The sequence below is a fragment of the Salmo salar genome, chromosome ssa01 (assembly GCF_905237065.1).
Source record: "Salmo salar chromosome ssa01, Ssal_v3.1, whole genome shotgun sequence".
In the NCBI taxonomy this organism is placed as follows: domain Eukaryota; kingdom Metazoa; phylum Chordata; class Actinopteri; order Salmoniformes; family Salmonidae; genus Salmo; species Salmo salar.
The window spans coordinates 122,980,283-122,999,023 of record NC_059442.1 but is presented as its reverse complement, the minus strand read 5'-3'; the positions used below and the strand labels follow the sequence as shown (position 1 = coordinate 122,999,023).

The 18,741-nt window shown below is 42.4% G+C and overlaps 1 pseudogene; it reads left to right on the top strand.

The window, feature by feature from the left end:
* The first annotated feature begins 703 nt into the window (after positions 1-703).
* On the top strand, positions 704-1,933 carry LOC123724445 (zinc finger protein 180-like; annotated as a pseudogene).
* The last annotated feature ends 16,808 nt before the right edge of the window (positions 1,934-18,741 follow it).

Genomic DNA, 18,741 nt, shown 5'->3' with positions numbered 1-18,741 from the left:
AATTGCGCGCCCTCCAGTTTCACTGGATGTTGTCATGCAAGCGGGACGCCTAGGCTTAAGACTGTGAGTTTAAATAGACTGAAGAAGTTAATGTGAGTTTCCTTGAGTAGCACTCCTGATCTTGCACTGATAGTGCGCTGTAATATTCAGAATACATTGTGAAAAACACATCTTCGCTCACCATTTTTGCTCCAAGCAGATATGCTACATCCAAACTAGCGAGCATGGAGGAGTTTCTGCAACCAAATTGTGTGTGCATCGCCCTCGTGGCACAATTTTAGCAAACACAGAAAGGGTCCTTTATTGGAAACCAAAAGTCGTCTGGCACACTGCTTAGGATTTCAACAACTTTAATAACTTTCTTCTAGCCTACAATCATCAATGTCACTACTAATGTGGAAACAAGATGAAAATATGACTATTCTTAAGACATTTGTTAAATCTTTTTAACATTCATTATAGACGTTATGGCTACGCTGTTGGCATCACCTTTTACAGTGTATTTCTGCTGTTGTGGGCCTTTAACCATCTGTCTGACTTTGTTGTTCACACAGGAGAGAGACGAGACTATTGTGGATCCTCTGGGGAGCCTCAACAACCCCATGATGCTGACAAGGCAGAGAAGAGTCTCTCCACATTAGAACACCTCAAGAAACACCAGCAGAGATCCACAGGGAAGAGAACTCACTGCTGCTCTGACTGTGGGAAGAGATTCACCTCATCAGGCATTAAAAGTCATCAAAGAATCCACACAGGAGAGAAACCTTTTAGCTGTACTCAATGTGGGAAGAGTTTTACTCAGTCAACCAGCCTGATATCACACCAGAGAATACACACAGGAGAGAAACCTTATAGCTGTTCTCAATGTGGGAAGAGTTTTACTCAGTCAACCAGCCTGATATCACACCAGAGAACACATACGGGAGTGAAACCTTATAGCTGTGCTCAATGTGGGAAGAGATTCACCTCCTCAAAAGTCGTTAAAGTACATCAGAAAATCCATACAGGAGAGAAGCCTTTTAGCTGCTCTGACTGTGGAAAGAGTTTTCTTCTCTCAGGGCAATTAAAATCACACCAGAGAACACACACAGGAGAGAAACCCTGTAGCTGTGATGAATGTGGGAAGAGTTACACTACATTTAACAATCTGACGGTACACCAGAGAACACACACAGGAGAGAAACCTTATTGCTGTGGTCAATGTGGGAAGAGTTTTACTCAGTCAAACAGCCTGATATCACACCAGAGAACACATACAGGAGTGAAACCTTATAGCTGTAATCAATGTGGGAAGGGTTTTACTTGGCCACACACCCTGATATCACACCAGAGAACACACACAGGAGAGAAACCTTATAGCTGTGATCAATGTGGGAAGCATTTTACCCAGTCAAGCCACTTGATATCACACCAGAGAACACACACAGGAGAGAAACCTCATAGCTGTGCTCAATGTGGGAAGAGTTTTACTACATCTAGCCAGCTAACTACGCACCAGAGAACACACACAGGAAATAATCCTTATAGCTGTACTCAATGTGGGAAAAGTTTTACTCAGTCAAGCCACCTGATATCACACCAGAGAACACATACAGGAGAGAAACCTTATAGCTGTGATCAATGTGACAAGAGATACTCTGATAAAAGATATCTGATTAAACATCAGAAAATACATGCATGAAGGAGTTTTTTCATTATATCAACCATTGTAGAAAGAGTATTTGGTTGCTGATCGTCTCAAGAGTGGCCCGTCAAAAAGATTTGTTTTGCGTTTAGCCAGTGTGTTGCCATGGATCACAATATATACTGCTCAAAAAAATAAAGGGAACACTTAAACAACACATCCTAGATCCGAATGAAAGAAATCATCTTATTAAATACTTGTTTCTTTACATAGTTGAATGTGCTGACAACAAAATCACACAAAAATAATCAATGGAAATCCAATTTATCAACCCATGGAGGTCTGGATTTGGAGTCACACTCAATATTAAAGTGGAAAACCACACTACAGGCTGATCCAACTTTGATGTAATGTCCTTAAAACAAGTCAAAATGAGGCTCAGTAGTGTGTGTGGCCTCCACGTGCCTGTATGACCTCCCTACAATGCCTGGGCATGCTCCTGATGAGGTGGCGGATGGTCTCCTGAGGGATCTCCTCCCAGACCTGGACTAAAGCATCCGCCAACTCCTGGACAGTCTGTGGTGCAACGTGGCATTGGTGGATGGAGCGAGACATGATGTCCCAGATGTGCTCAATTGGATTCAGGTCTGGGGAACGGGCGGGCCAGTCCATAGCATCAATGCCTTCCTCTTGCAGGAACTGCTGACACACTCCAGCCACATGAGGTCTAGCATTGTCTTGCATTAGGAGGAACCCAGGGCCAACCGCACCAGCATATGGTCTCACAAGGGGTCTGAGGATCTCATCTCGGTACCTAATGGCAGTCAGGCTACCTCTGGCGAGCACATGGAGGGCTGTGCGGCCCCCCAAACAAATGCCACCCCACACCATGACTGACCCACCGCCAAACCGGTCATGCTGGAGGATGTTGCAGGCAGAAGAACGTTCTCCACGGCGTCTCCAGACTCTGTCACGTGCTCAGTGTGAACCTGCTTTCATCTGTGAAGAGCACAGGGCGCCAGTGGCGAATTTGCCAATCTTGGTGTTCTCTGGCAAATGCCAAACGTCCTGCACGGTGTTGGGCTGTAAGCACAACCCCCACCTGTGGACGTCGGGCCCTCATACCAGCCTCATGGAGTCTGTTTCTGACCGTTTGAGCAAACACATGCACATTTGTGGCCTGCTGGACGTCATTTTGCAGGGCTCTGGCAGTGCTTCTCCTGCCCCTCCTTGCACAAAGGCGGAGGTAGCGGTCCTGCTGCTGGGTTGTTGCCCTCCTACAGCCTCCTCCACGTCTCCTGATGTACTGGCCTGTCTCCTGGTAGCGCCTCCATGCTCTGGACACTACGCTGACAGACACAGCAAACCTTCTTGCCACAGCTCGCATTGATGTGCCATCCTGGATGAGCTGCACTACCTGAGCCACTTGTGTGGGTTGTAGACTCCGTCTCATGCTACCACTAGAGTGAAAGCACCGCCAGCATTCAAAAGTGACCAAAACATCAGCCAGGAAGCATAGGAACTGAGAAGTGGTCTGTGGTCCCCACCTGCAGAACCACTCCTTTATTGGGGGTGTCTTGCTAATTGCCTATAATTTCCACCTGTTGTCTATTCCATTTGCACAACAGCATGTGAAATTTATTGTCAATCAGTGTTGCTTCCTAAGTGGACAGTTTGATTTCACAGAAGTGTGATTGACTTGGAGTTACATAGTGTTCCCTTTATTTTTTTGAGCAGTGTATTTTGACTGCACGTTTTTCTGTATTGGAGATTAGTTTTGTTTGGGCTCGTTCCAAGGGGACGAGTGTTCTAGAAGCTAGTGAGTTTTTCAAAAAATGTTTTTAATTTAAAAATGTGTGTTTTCTTGTTTTTAATTGTTGACAGCCAGTAGACACCATGTTTATATTGTAGAAAGTGAAGCATTATAATGTGAAGTGGAAGTTGTTTTCTGTTGGTGGTGAGCAAACTTGTCCAACAAAAATATAGCATATATTTGTTCTCTTAAGGGGGAAGGAATTACAGGCTTTGGTTTTTCCATTTATGTTTTGAGATTGGACTTCAGCACGTCTTGCCCGTTAGCACGTATAGCTCGTTAGCACGTATGGCGCACTGATTTGTGTCACCTCGTTAGTGAGTATGTGTTACACCTGTGCTGGCTTGTCCATCTTGTAATGGTTGAATATTGCATCCAATTGTTAATATTTTAATCAATTGATTTTCCTTAGGATGCTCATTAGTCTTTCAGTCGTTAATCTTCTGTTTTTTATCCTCTGATTGGTGTCATCTATGTCTTACTTGTCTTTTAAGTCCCAGTTGTTGTTACTAGTCAACTTTCAGTGGACACCCCCATAGTGTCTTTCAGAACCCCTCCTAAAACCCCTACTGTTTAGTTGTGGTTGTTGTCAGTGACTCTTTGTTAGTTCCCTCTTCTATTTAAGGGACATTTCTGGTTTTCTTGCTGGGGAACGTAACAACAAACAATGGAGTAAAACAAGCTTATATTTTGGGTTGGATGTTGCATCCAATTGTTAATATTTTAATCAATGACATTTCCGTTAGATGCTCATTAGCCTTTCAGTTGTTATTATTCTGTTTTGTATCCTCTTCTGTTTGTGTACTAAATATTTGTTTAATATTATTTTTTCCTGTGAAGCCATTGTGTTGCATCGATGTCTGTGAAATATGCTGTATAAATAAAGCTTGATTTGATTTGATCATATTCGTTTTTTCCATTGTGTTGCATCCATGTCTGAAATGTGCTGTATAAATAAAGCTTGATTTGAACATATTGTAAAATAAATGAACCCAATGACTGACCAATCAACACTCTTGCAAAACCAATTTACAAATACGTGCAAAATCTTAGTCCATCTTAGTATGAAAAACAGTATAAATTCAGTATATCTTCCACTATGTCAAAATAGTGCATGGTATGTATGTTTAGTATCACTTTTCAACCAACCTAGTGCATTTGTTGAAGATAAAATGTTTAATTCAACAATACGTCAAAGGATTCAACTACTGCAAACCGAAACAAACAAATGGATCAAACAGATCAATCCCACTTTTCAAGCCTGCTGAAGGTGTGGTGGAGTGGTAAACACCACCCCCGGCTCAACCAGGGGCTTGAGGTGGTCTCCCACAGCTCTGCTTATGTCATGTTCTGTGGCCTTGCTGTTTCATTTCTTGACTGCCCCTGCAACACAGAAATAAAAACATTTAGTCATATTTTTCAAGCAGAAATTTGCTTCCTGCAACACAAACTCAAAACAGTCCTGGGACACTGTAAAGTCCATGGAGAATAAGAACACCTCCTCCCAGCTGCCTACTGCACAGAGGATAGGAAATTCTGTCACCTCCGATAAATCCACTATAATTGAGAATTTCAAAAAGCATTTTTCTACGGCTGGCCATGCTTTCCACCTGGCTACCCCTACCATGGTCAACAGCACTGCACCCCCCACAGCTACTCGCCCAAGCCTTCCCCATTTCTCCTTCTCCCAAATCCAGTCAGCTGATGTTCTGAAAGAGCTGCAAAATCTGGACCCCTACAAATCAGCCGGGCTAGACAATCTGCACCCTTTCTTTCTAAAATGATCTGCTGAAATTGTTGCAACCCCTATTACTAGCCTGTTCAACCTCTCTTTCGTGTCGTCTGAGATCCCAAAAGATTGGAAAGCAGCTGCTGTCATCCTCCTCTTCAAAGGAGGGGACACTCTTGACCCAAACTGCTACAGACCTATATCTATCCTTCCCTGCCTTTCTAAGGTCTTCGAAAGCCAAGTCAACAAACAGATTACCGACCATTTCGAATCCCACCGCACCTTCTCCGTTATGCAACCTGGTTTCAGAGCTGGTCATGGGTGCACCTCAGCCACGCTCAAGGTCCTAAACGATATCGTAACCGCCATCGATAAGAAACAATACTGTGCTGCCGTATTCATTGACCTGGCCAAGGCTTTCGACTCTGTCAATCACCACATCCTCATCGGCAGACTCAATAGCCTTGGTTTCTCAAATGATTGCCTCGCCTGGTTCACCAACTACTTCTCTGATAGAGTTCAATGTATCAAATCGGATGGCCTGTTGTCCGGGCCTCTGGCAGTCTCTATGGGGGTGCCACAGGGTTCAATTCTTGGGTCAATTCTTTTCTCTGTATACATCAATGATGTCGCTCTTGCTGCTGGTGAGTCTCTGATCCACCTCTACGCAGACGACACCATTCTGTATACTTCTGGCCCTTCTTTGGACACTGTGTTAACAACTCTCCAGACGAGCTTCAATGCCATACAACTCTCCTTCCGTGGCCTCCAACTGCTCTTAAATACAAGTAAAACTAAATGCATGCTCTTCAACCAATTGCTGCTTGCACCTGCCCGCCCGTCCAGCATCACTACTCTGGACGGTTCTGACTGAGAATATGTGGACAACTACAAATACCTAGGTGTCTGGTTAGACTGTAAGCTCTCCTTCCAGATTCACATTAAACATCTCCAATCCAATGTTAAATCTAGAATTCGCTTCCTATTTCGCAACAAAGCATCCTTCACTCACGCTGCCAAACATATCCTCGTAAAACTGACCATCCTACTGATCCTCGACTTCGGCGATGTCATTTACAAAATAGCCTCCAATACCCTACTCAATAAACTGAATGCAGTCTATCACAGTGCCATCCGTTTTGTCACCAAAGCCCCATATACTACCCACCACTGCGACCTGTATGCTCTCGTTGGCTGGCCCTCGCTTCATACTCGTCACCAAACCCACTGGCTCCAGGTCATCTACAAGACCCTGCTAGGTAAAGTTCCCCCTTATCTCCACTCACTGGTCACCATAGCAGCACCCACCTGTAGCACGCGCTCCAGCAAGTATATCGCTCTGGTCACCCCCAAAGCCAATTCCTCCTTTGGCCATCTCTCCTTCCAGTTCTCTGCTGCCAATGACTGGAACTGCCAATCTCTGAAACTGGAAACACTTATCTCCCTCACTAGCTTTAAGCACCAGCTGTCAGAGCAGCTCACAGATCACTGCACCTGTACATAGCCCATCTATAATTTAGCCCATACAACTACCTTTTCCCCTACTGTATTTATTTATTTATTTATTTTGATCCTTTGCACCCCATTATTTCTATTTCTACTTTGCACTTTCTTCCACTGCAAATCTACCATTCCAGTGTTTTACTTGGTATATTGTATTTACTTTGCCACCATTGCCTTTTTTGCCTTTACCTCCCTTATCTCACCTCATTTGCTCACATTGTATATAGACTTATTTTTCTACTGTATTATTGACTGTATGTTTGTTTTACTCCATGTGTAACTCTGTGTTGTTGTATGTGTCGAACTGCTTTGCTTTATCTTGGTCAGGTCGCAATTGTAAATGAGAACTTGTTCTGAACTTGCCTACCTGGTTAAATAAAGGTGAAATAAAAAATAAATAAAAAATATAAAACACTCAAAGTAATGGATATGGAGCATCTACGGCCTCAGTTACACCTGGCACCTAAATGTGACTTCTGTCATCCGATCACACCAAGCTGCATTAGGTTCAGATCTACCAGGATGGGCCTTTGACGTAGTCTGGATGCAGTCAGGCCACCAAATATGCATCAATAATGTAAAGAGATGGGGTGAATGAGTGGGGAAAAGTACATTTTACACAAATTACCTTCATAATAACAAAGAACAAATGTGTGTGTCTGAGAGCAAATGAACTTTCATACAGCCAAAAGGGGTGGGAAATTACAACCAATATCAGTGGACAATTGCACTAATGTAAGTAAACATGGATGATGGAACATATTCCCTTTTGCTGACGTGATGAACCGCTAAGGGGACATAAATATTTACCTTCTAAACCATGTGTGACCTCTCACCTCTCTGGCTGTAGAAGTGTTCTTCCTAACCAGTCCCTCAACAGCTCTCTGACTGAGCTCCACCCTCACTGGGTCTTCAGAGGAGAGGAAGGCTGAGGAGGGATGGAAGGATGAATGGATCAGTCAGTCAATTAAGTGTAAAGGTGCTGTCTGACAAAATCACTATTTTAGTAGTTCATTAAAGTAAATATGACTGCTGAATACCAGCTATCAATCACTTAGATCATGTATTTTCAGGTAGAGATACATCCTTGAGACGTCCCTAGCCCGTTGAAGATGACATTTAAAATGGTTAAGGTTAGGGTTTAGGGTAGGGATGTCCCAAGGATCCCGGATAGCATTGACCATTGTGCATTCTTCTGTTTCTTTTACATAGCAGGTGATGGGTTGTGACTTCTGAACTTGAAAATATGAAATATCCTTATCATGTGAAATTGAATGAAACAATAATGTATGTTGATGCTAATATGATGTACAATATTCCATGATGTTTCTATATGATAACAATAGAGTAATATATTTAATATGACATACTATTCTTTTTAACCTGTTAGGGCTAGGGGGCAGTATTGACACGGCCGGATAAAAAACGTACCCGATTTAATCTGGTTACTACTCCTGCCCAGTAACTAGAATATGCATATAATTATTGGCTTTGGATGGAAAACACCCTAAAGTTTCTAAAACTGTTTGAATGGTGTCTGTGAGTATAACAGAACTCAAATGGCAGGCCAAAACCTGAGAAGATTCCATGCAGGAAGTGGCCTGTCTGACAAGTTGTGTTTCATCTGGGCTCTTTTTATTGAAGACTGAGGATCTTTGCTCTAACGTGACACTTCCTACGGCTCTCATAGGCTCTCAGAGCCCGGGAAAAAGCTGAACGATATCGAGGCAGCCTCTGGCTGAAACACATTATCGCTTTTGGCAAGTGGCCGATCAGAGTACTATGGGCTTAGGCGCGTGCCCGAGTCGACCGAATGCTTTATTTTCTTTCGTCTGTTTACCTAAACGCAGATTCCCGGTCGGAATACTATCGCTTTTTTATGAGAAAAATGGCATAAACATTTATTTTAAACAGCGGTTGACATACTTCGAAGTACGGTAATGGAATATTTAGAATTTTTTTGTCACGAATTGCGCCATGCTCGTCACCTTTATTTACCCTTTCGGATAGTGTCTTGAACGCACGAACAAAACGCCGCTGTTTGGATATAACTATGGATTCTTTTGAACCAAACCAACATTTGTTATTGAAGTAGAAGTCCTGGGAGTGCATTCTGACGAAGAACACCAAAGGTAATAACATTTTTCTTATAGTAAAGCTGACTTTGGTGAGTGCTAAACTTGCTGGGTGTCTAAATAGCTAGCCCTGTGATGCCGGGCAATCTACTGAGAATATTGCAAAATGTGCTTTCACTGAAAAGCTATTTTAAAATCGGACATATCGAGTGCATAGAGGAGTTCTGTATCTATAATTCTTAAAATAATTGTTATGCTTTTTGTGAACGTTTATCGTGAGTAATTTAGTAAATTCACCGGCAGTGTTCGGTGGGAATGCTAGTCACATGCTAGTCACATGCTATTGTAAAAAGCTGGTTTTTGATATAAATATGAACTTGATTGAACAAAACATGCATGTATTGTAGGGTTGTCATCTAATGAAGATCATCAAAGGTTAATGCTGCATTTAGCTGTGGTTTGGGTTTATGTGACATTATATGCTAGCTTGAAAAATGGGTGTCTGATTATTTCTGGCTTGGTACTCTGCTGACATAATCTAATGTTTTGCTTTCATTGTAAAGCCTTTTTGAAATCGGACAGTGTGGTTAGATTAACGAGAGTCTTGTCTTTAAAATGGTGTAAAATAGTCATATGTTAGAAAAATTGAAGTTTTTGCATTTTTGAGGTATTTGAATATCGCGCCACGGGTTTACACTGGCTGTTGAGTAGGTGGTACGCAAGCGTCCCACCTAGCCCAGAGAGGTTAAACATATACACCCCTAATACAGATACTCCTGCTTTCATGTAAAAAATTATAACCCTGTTCAATGAGCATTGTGCTTCCTTGGAGGGCTGGCCAGAGATCTTAATTGTACCCTCAACCCAACCCTGGACAAATCATCTCAAGTCCCCACCACAAATCCTAGATCTGCAAAGATGTTGAAGTCTCTTACTAAAGAGATGGGACTGATAGATATCTGGAGAGAGACTAATAGCTCATCTATGGACTATACATACTACTGTAATGTTCATAACACCTACTCCCGTATAGATTACATTTATATCATCCCAAAGAGTTTCATAAATTCAGCCACGTGTACTGTCGGACCCAAAGCACTTTCAGATCACGCTTTTGTCCACCTCCGCTTTGACCTCTGCAACAACATTCCGAGGTCAAAGAGCTGGAAATTCAACACCTCCATGTTATCAAACGAAGTGTTCCATACATTGGTAACTACATGGATAGACAACTACACACAAGACAACAAAGATTCTCCTGTTTCTCCGGCCACAATGTGGGACGCTGCCAAAGCCACACTAAGAGGTCATCTAATTGTATATGCTTCCTCTAAGAAAAAAGCAATGGAAGCACACAGGCTAGATCTTGAGAGGGAGCTGGAACACTGTGAAAAAGTACATAAACAATCCCCAGACAGCACCTCCTGGAGTCAACTTAAAGCAGCCAAAGCTGAATTTGGACTATACTCGGGAGATTAAAAAAAAGTTTCACTAAACAGAAATACCATGAGTATAGCAATAGGCCGAGTAGATTGCTTGCCAATTAAAAAAAAGAGCAGTCAGAGTGTACAATCATGGCTATCCGAACAGCAGAGGACCAGGTCACATATGACCCAAAAAAGATAAATGTAACTTTTCATGATTTTTACTGCAAACTATATACCTCTGAGAGAAAACATACGGAGGCAGAACTCCACTCCTTCCTAGAGAGAATCTCGCTACCTAAACTATCAGAGACCGACCGAGAAGATCTCATCTCCCCCTTCACTCCTGAGGAGATCTTGGAGGCAATTACCTCCATGCCACCTAATAAGTCCCCAGGCCCAGATGGATTCCCCAGAGAGTTCTACAAAGCTTTTTGTCCCCAGCTTAGCCCTATTTTCATGCCAATGCTGGATGATTTTTACAAAAGCCGAGTTCTCCCAGACTCAATGCACACAGCTCGCATTACAGTGTTGCTCAAAAAAGACAAGGACCCTCTATCCTGCTCGTCCTTCCGGCCCATAAGCTTGTTGGATTTCGACTACAGAATAATTACCAAATTGCTCGCCAAAAGACTAAACACTCTTCTTCCCAAAATAATACAAGCGGACCAAACTGGATTTATTAGAGACAGATACTCTTCTGATAACATTCGCTGTCTTTTTGATATTATTGATCAAGTAAACGCACAGAAGACCCCTGTCCTGCTGGCTTCACTGGATGCTGAGAAGGCGTTCAACAGGATGGTGTGGAGCTTTCTGTTCTCAGTCTTAGAAAAGTTCAATATGGGGCCAAACTTTATTAAATGGATTAAGTCCCTATACTCTCATCCAAATGCCATGGTGACTACTAACGGACTGAACTCTGACAGATTACCTTTGGGACGGGGCACAAGACAAGGATGCTCTCTGTCCCCCCTGCTCTATTTGTTGGGGGCGGAGCCTCTGGCAGAATTGATAAGGAGCAATTCAAGTATTATGGGTGTTTCTGCAGGCGGCCTGCTGCACAAGATTTCGCTTTACGTGGATGATGTCTTGCTCTACATATCCAACCCTGAGAAATCCCTGCCTCCCATGTTATACACAATTGCTCAGTATGGTAAGTTTTCAGGTTATAAGATACATTTTAGCAAATCCACTGTCTGCCCTCTCAATCTTACACTCACCAGCTCTATGAAGACACTATGTCCATTTCAATGGAAGACAGGGGTTTCAATACCTTGGGATCTTCATAACACCAGGTCTGAATAGCCTTTTAGGAAAATTATCTTCCACTCCTAGATCGAATCAAGAACGATCTCCAAACCTGGATCTCCCTCCTAATTAGCGTAGTCGGAAGAATTAATGTCATCCGTATGAACATCCTCTGTAGACTGAACTATTTATTTCACATGCTCCCATGCTATCACCCAGTTTCCTTTTTCAAAACAACTAACCAAAGCTTCACCAAATTTATATGGGGCAATAAAAAAAACCTAGGATCAACTTCTCCACTCTATCGAAACCTGAATCTAAGGGTGGTCTTGCCCTTCCCTCCCTTCAATTGTACTACTGGTCTACCCAAATCCACAACATGCTAGCATGGATCACAAACAGACAAGAGTCAACGTGGATTCAGATAGAAGCCCAATCCTGTGGTTCATTGCCCCTAAGCTCAATTATATTCATTAACCTCTATGGGCTAGGCGGGACGAATTCGTCCCACCTACGTAACAGCCACTTGAAGCCTGTGGCGCGATTTTCAAAACCTTAAAAATCCTATTACTTCAATTTCTCAAACATATGACTATTTTACAGCTATTTAAAGACAAGACTCTCGTTAATCTAACCACACTGTCCGATTTCAAAAAGGCTTTACAACGAAAGCAAAACATTAGATTATGTCAGCAGAGTACCAAGCCAGAAATAATCAGACACCCATTTTTCAAGCTAGCATATAATGTCACAAAAACCCAGAAGACAGCTAAATGCAACACTAACCTTTGATGATCTTCATCAGATGACAACCCTAGGACATTATGTTATACAATACATGCATGTTTTGTTCAATCAAGTTCATATTTATATCAAAAACCAGCTTTTTACATTAGCATGTGACGTTCAGAACTAGCATACCCACCGCAAACTTCCGGGGAATTCGCTAACAATTTACTAAATTACTCACGATAAACGTTCACAAAAAGCATAACAATTATTTTAAGAATTATAGATACAGAACTCCTCTATGCACTCGATATGTCCGATTTTAAAATAGCTTTTTGGTGAAAGCACATTTTGCAATATTCTAAGTACATAGCCCAGGCATCACGGGCTAGCTATTTAGACACCCGGCAAGTTTAGCACTCACCAATTTACTATTATAAAAGTTTGATTACCTTTTGTTGTCTTCGTCAGAATGCACTCCCAGGATTGCTACTTCAATAACAAATGTTGGTTTGGTCCAAAATAATCCATCGTTATATCCAATTAGAGGCGTTTTGTTCGTGCGTCCCAGACACTATCCAAATGGTAAAGAAGGGTCGTGCGCATGGCGCAATTCGTGACAAAAACAATCGAAATATTCCATTACCGTACTTCGAAGCATGTCAACCGCTGTTTAAAATCCATTTTTATGCCATTTTTCTCGTAAAAAAGCGATAATATTCCGACCGGGAATGTCCATTTAGCTAAACAGAGGAAAGAAAACAAAGCTTTCGGTCGACGCGGGCACGAGCCTGAGTCTCACAGTACTGTAACCAGCCACTACCCAAACGCGCTACTTTGTTTCAGCCAGAGCCTGCAAAGCCACGATTCAGCATTTTGCCGCCTTCTGAGAACCTATGGCAGCCGTAGGAAGTGTCACGGGACAGATAAGATCCTCACTCTTCAATAAACAGAGACAAGAAGAACGACACCTTGTCAGACAGGCCACTTCCTGCATGAAATCTTCTCAGGTTTTTGCCTGCCAAATGAGTTCTGTTATACTCACAGACACCATTCAAACAGTTTTAGAAACTTTAGGGTGTTTTCTATCCATATGTAATAAGTATATGCATATTCTAGTTACTGGGCAGGAGTAGTAACCAGATTAAATCGGGTACGTTTTTTATCCAGCCGTGAAAATACTGCCCCCTAGCCATAACAGGTTAACCTGACAAACAAGACGAACTGGTTCAGAGGCTAGGGATAAAAAGCGATACCTGGAGTGGGTGGAGACCATCGCAAGAAAGGTGAAACAGATCAGGGTGTGACATTTAGAAATGATTTCCAATTTATGAAATAAAAATTTACATAGGTATACAGACCCTTTACTCAGTACTTTGTTGAAACACCTTTGGGAGCGATTACAGCCTTGGGTCTGATGCTACAAGCTTGCCACACTTGTATTTGGGGAGTTTCTCCCATTCTTCTCTGTAGATCCTCTCAAGCTCTGTCAAGTTCGATGGAGAGCGTTGCTGCACTGCTATTTTCAGGTCTCTCCAGAGATGTTCGATTGGGTTCAAGTCACAGTTCTGGCTGGCCCACTCAAGGAAATTTAGAGACTTGTCCTGAAGTGTCAATACAGGACTAAGATTGAATCCTACTACACCGCCTCTGATGCTTGTTGGATGTGAAAGGGCTTGGAAAATATTCCTGACTACAAAGGGAAACCCAGCCACGAGCTGGCCGGTGACAAGAACCTACCAAATGAGCTAAAAGCCTTTTATGCTCGCTTCGAGCAACGCAACACTGAAGCATGCACAAGAGCACCAGCTGTTCTGGATGAATGTGGGATCACACTCTCCATAGCCGATGTGTGCAAGACCTTTAAACAGGTAAACATTCCCACGGCCGCGGGCCCAGACTGATTACCAGGCAAGTGTCTTCACTGATATTTTCAACCTCTCCCTGACCGAGTCTGTAATACCTACATCTTTCAAACAGACCACCATAGTCCCTGTGCCCAAGAAAGCAAAGGTAACCTGCCTAAATGATTAGCGCCCCGTAGCACTCACATTGGTAGCCATGAAGTCCTTTGAAAGGCTGGTAGTGGCTGACATCAAGCAATCATGCCGGAAACCCTAGACCCACTCCAATTGGCATACTGGCCCAACAGATCCACAGATCATGCAATCTCTATTGCGCTCCACACTACCCTCTCACCTGGACAAAAGGATCCCCTCTGTGAGAATGCTGTTCATTGACTACAACTCAGCGTTCAACACCATAGTGCCAACAAAGCTGATCACTAAGCAAAGGAACCTGGTACTAAACACCTCCCTCTGGAACTGGATTCTGGACTTCCTGACGGCCCACCCCCAGCTGGTAAGGATAGTTAACACATCCGGCACGCTTATCCTCACCACGGGGGCCCCTCAAGGGTGCGTGCTCAGTCCCCTCCTGTACTCTGTTCACTCAATTCTGCACAGCCAGGCACGACTCCAACACCATCATTATGTTTGCTGATGACAACAGTGGTAGGCCTGATCACCGACAACGATGAGACAGCCTATAGGGAGGAGGTCAGAGACCTGACCGTGTGCGGCGAAGACAACAACCTCTCCCTCAACTTGACCAACACAAAGGAGATGAGTGTTGTCTACAGGAAAAGGATGACCGAACATGCCCCCATTCTCATCGATGGGGCTGTAGTGGAGCAGGTTGAGAGCTTCAAGTTCCTTGGTGTTCACATCGCCAACAAACGAACATGGTCCAAGCACACCAAGACAGTTGTGAAGAGGGTGCGACAAAACATATTCCCACTCAGGAGACAAAAGATTTGGAATGGATACTCAGATCCTCAAAAGGATTTACAGCTGTACTGTCGAGAGCATCCTGACAGGTTGCATCACCTCCTGGTATGGCAACTGCTCTGCATCCAACCGTAAGGCGCTACTGAGGGTGTATCGTCGGACGGGGCCACAGTGTCTCCCGACCACTCCTGTCTCAGCCCCCATTATTTACGTTGCAATAGTTTGTGTAGGGCGGTTAGGGTCAGTCAGATATACCTGGAGTATTTATCCTGTCGTATCCAGTGTCCCGTGTGAATTTAAGTATGCTCCCTCTAATTCACTCTCTCCTTCTCCCTTCTATCCTGGAAGACCTGAGCCCTGGGACCACGTCTCAGGACAACCTGGCCTGATCACTCCTTGCTGTCCCCAGTCCAACTGGTCATGCTGCTGCTCCAGTTTCAACTGTTCTGCCTGCGGCTACGGAACCCTGACCTGTTCACCGGACGTGCTACCTTGTCCCAGACCTGACATTTACTCCTGAGATGCTGACCTGTTGCACCCTCTTGAACCACTGTGATTATTATTATTCGAGCCTGCTGGTCATCTATGAACGTTTGCCCATGTTCTGTTATCATCTCCACCCGGCACAGCCAGAAGAGGACTGGATACCCCTCAGAGCCTGGTTCCTCTCTAGGTTTCTACCTAGGGTCCTGCCTTTCTAGGGAGTTTTTCCTAGCCACCGTGCATCTGTATTGCTTGCTGTTTGGGGTTTTAGGCTGGGTTTCTGTACAGTACTTTGTGACATCGGCTGATGTTGAAAGGGCTTAATGAATAAAATTTGATTGCGAACGGACGAGTACATCATTGACTAGAAGCTTACTGCCATCCAGGATCTACTGTATATACTAGGTGGTGTCAGAGGAAGGGGAAACAAAATGGTCCAAGACTCCAGTTACATTGTAAAGTATGTCATTTCAAAAGTGTTGTGATATCAGATTATGTCATGGAGTAACAAACTTTAAGATGGATTTGATTAAAAATGTCTCTGCAAAAGGCAACTTTTACCTGGGGGCATGCTTTGTAGACCCTTCAAAGGCGTTCCGATACCTGGTCCCCAAGAAAAAACCCACTTGCTATGATAGCTTATAGACAGTAGTAGGCAAATGAAGGGAAAAAGTTACAATATTAAGATGACGAACCTGTTGTGGATAGGGGGCAGTATTTGCACGGCCGGATAAAAAACGTACCCGATTTAATCTGGTTACTACTCCTGCTCAGTAACTAGAATATGCATATAATTATTGGCTTTGGATAGAAAACACCCTAAAGTTTCTAAAACTGTTTGAATGGTGTCTGTGAGTATAACAGAACTCATATGGCAGGCAAAAACCTGAGAAGATTCCTTACAAGAAGTGGCCTGTCTGACAAGTTCTTGTTCTTCTTGGCTCTGTTTATTGAAAACTGAGGATCTTTGCTGTAACGTGACACTTCCTACGGCTCCCATAGGCTCTCAGAACCCGGAAAAAAGCTGAATGAAGTAATTCCAGCCTCTGGCTGAAAAACATTAGCGCGTTTGGATAGTGGCCGGTCAGAGTACCATCAGACTGAGGCTCGTGCACGAGGGGATCCCATGCTTTTATTTTCTCTCCCTTTGTACGTAAACACGCTTTCCCGGTCGGAATATTATCGCTTTTTTACGAGAAAAATGGCATAAAAATTGATTTTAAACAGCGGTTGACATGCTTCGAAGTACGGTAATGGAATATTTAGAAATTTTTTGTCACGAAATGCGTCGTGCCTTCTTTACCATTCGGATAGTGTCTTGAACGCACGAACAAAACAGAGGATATTTCAACATAACTATGGATTATTTTGAACCAAACCAACATTTGTTATTGAAGTAGAAGTCCTGGGAGTGCATTCTGACGAAGAACAGCAAAGGTAATAACATTTTTCTTATAGTAAATCTGACTTTGGTCAGGGCTAAACTTGGTGGGTGTCTAAATAGCTAGCCCTGTGATGCCGAGCTATCTACTCAGAATATTGCAAAATGTGCTTTCACCGAAAAGCTATTTTAAAATCGGACATAGCGAGTGCATAGAGGAGTTCTGTATCTATAATTCTTAAAAGAATTGTTATGTTTTTTGTGAACGTTTATTGTGAGTAATTTAGTAAATTCACCGGAAGTTTGCTAGTTCTGAATGTCACATGCTAATGTAAAAAGCTGGTTTTTGATATAAATATGAATTTGATTGAACAAAACATGCATGTATTGTATAACATAATGTCCTAGGGTTGTCATCTGATGAAGATCATCAAAGGTTAGTGCTGCATTTAGCTGTGGTTTGGGTTTATGTGACATTATATGCTAGCTTGAAAAATGGGTGTCTGATTATTTCTGGCTGGGTACTCTGCTGACATAATCTAATGTTTTGCTTTCGTTGTAAAGCCTTTTTGAAATCGGACAGTGTGGGTAGAATAACGAGAGTCTTGTCTTTAAAATGGTGTAAAATAGTCATATGTTTGAGAAATTGAAGTAATAGCATTTCTAAGGTATTTGAATAACGCGCCCCGGGATTCAACTGGCTGTTGAGTAGGTGGGACGATTTCGTCCCGCCGACCCTAGAGAGGTTAATAGAAAATGACTCAAGTAAAAGTGAAAGTCACCCAGTAAAATACTAATTAAACGTCATTGCTAAAATATACTTAACTATCAGTGGTAAAAGTATCAATTATTTGACCTTCCATATATTAAGCAAACCAGACAGCACGATTCTGTTGTTATTTTATTTAAGAAATAACCAGGGGAACACTCCAACAATCAGACATAATTTACAAATGAAGCATGTGTTTAGTGAGTCCGCTAGATCTGAGGCAGTAGGGATGACCAAGGATGTTCTCATGATAAGTGTGAATTGGACCATTTTCCTGTCCGGCTCAGCATTTGAAATGAAACAAGTACTTTTGTGTGCCAGGGAAACTGTATAGAGTAAAAAATACATTATTTTATTTAGAAATGTAGTGAAGTAAAATTTCAAGTTGTAAAGAAACAGAAAGAGTAAAAGTACAGATACAAAATAAACAGATATATAAATGGAATGTAGTGGAGTAGTTTAAATACATTTTTTGTTAAGTCATTTACACCACTGGAATTGAAAGGAACACCTCAATTACCTCGACAAACCGGTACCTATGTATATAGCCTCGCTATTTTGATTTTACTACTGCTCTTTAATTATTAGTTAATTTTATTTCTTATTTTTTACTTAACACATATTTTTCTTAAAACTAAATTGTTGGTTAAGGGTTTGTCAGTCAGCATTTCACTCTAAGGTTACACATGAAAACATGTTGTGACCCTGGTGTGACATTATTGAATCTGTGCTGACACCTAGTGGACATCAAGAGGAACTACACCACACACATACACACTATAACCTTAAAACAGATGGGATGCTTTACATACGTTGCCCCTTTTTTATAAGACACTAATATATATGTCCAATAAACAGACGTTCAAAAATCGTAATGTAAAGCACAAACGACTGGAAAGTTCTTCAAAAGCAACTATAGTGAATCAAGCATCTTTAGGTTACCTGAAATAGGTCAAAGCATATTTTATACGTTCTAATTTATTTAATCTTTATTTAACTAGGCAAGTTGAACTAAACAACATCGACACAGACACAAGTTAGCTGATATTTGGGAAACAGGATTAACACAGAGAGAACTTGGCAAAATACAATGTATGTTTCTGTAATACAAGTAGGCTGGTATATACAGTATCATCGGTAACAATTGTGTACAATCCACCTAGCTAATAAA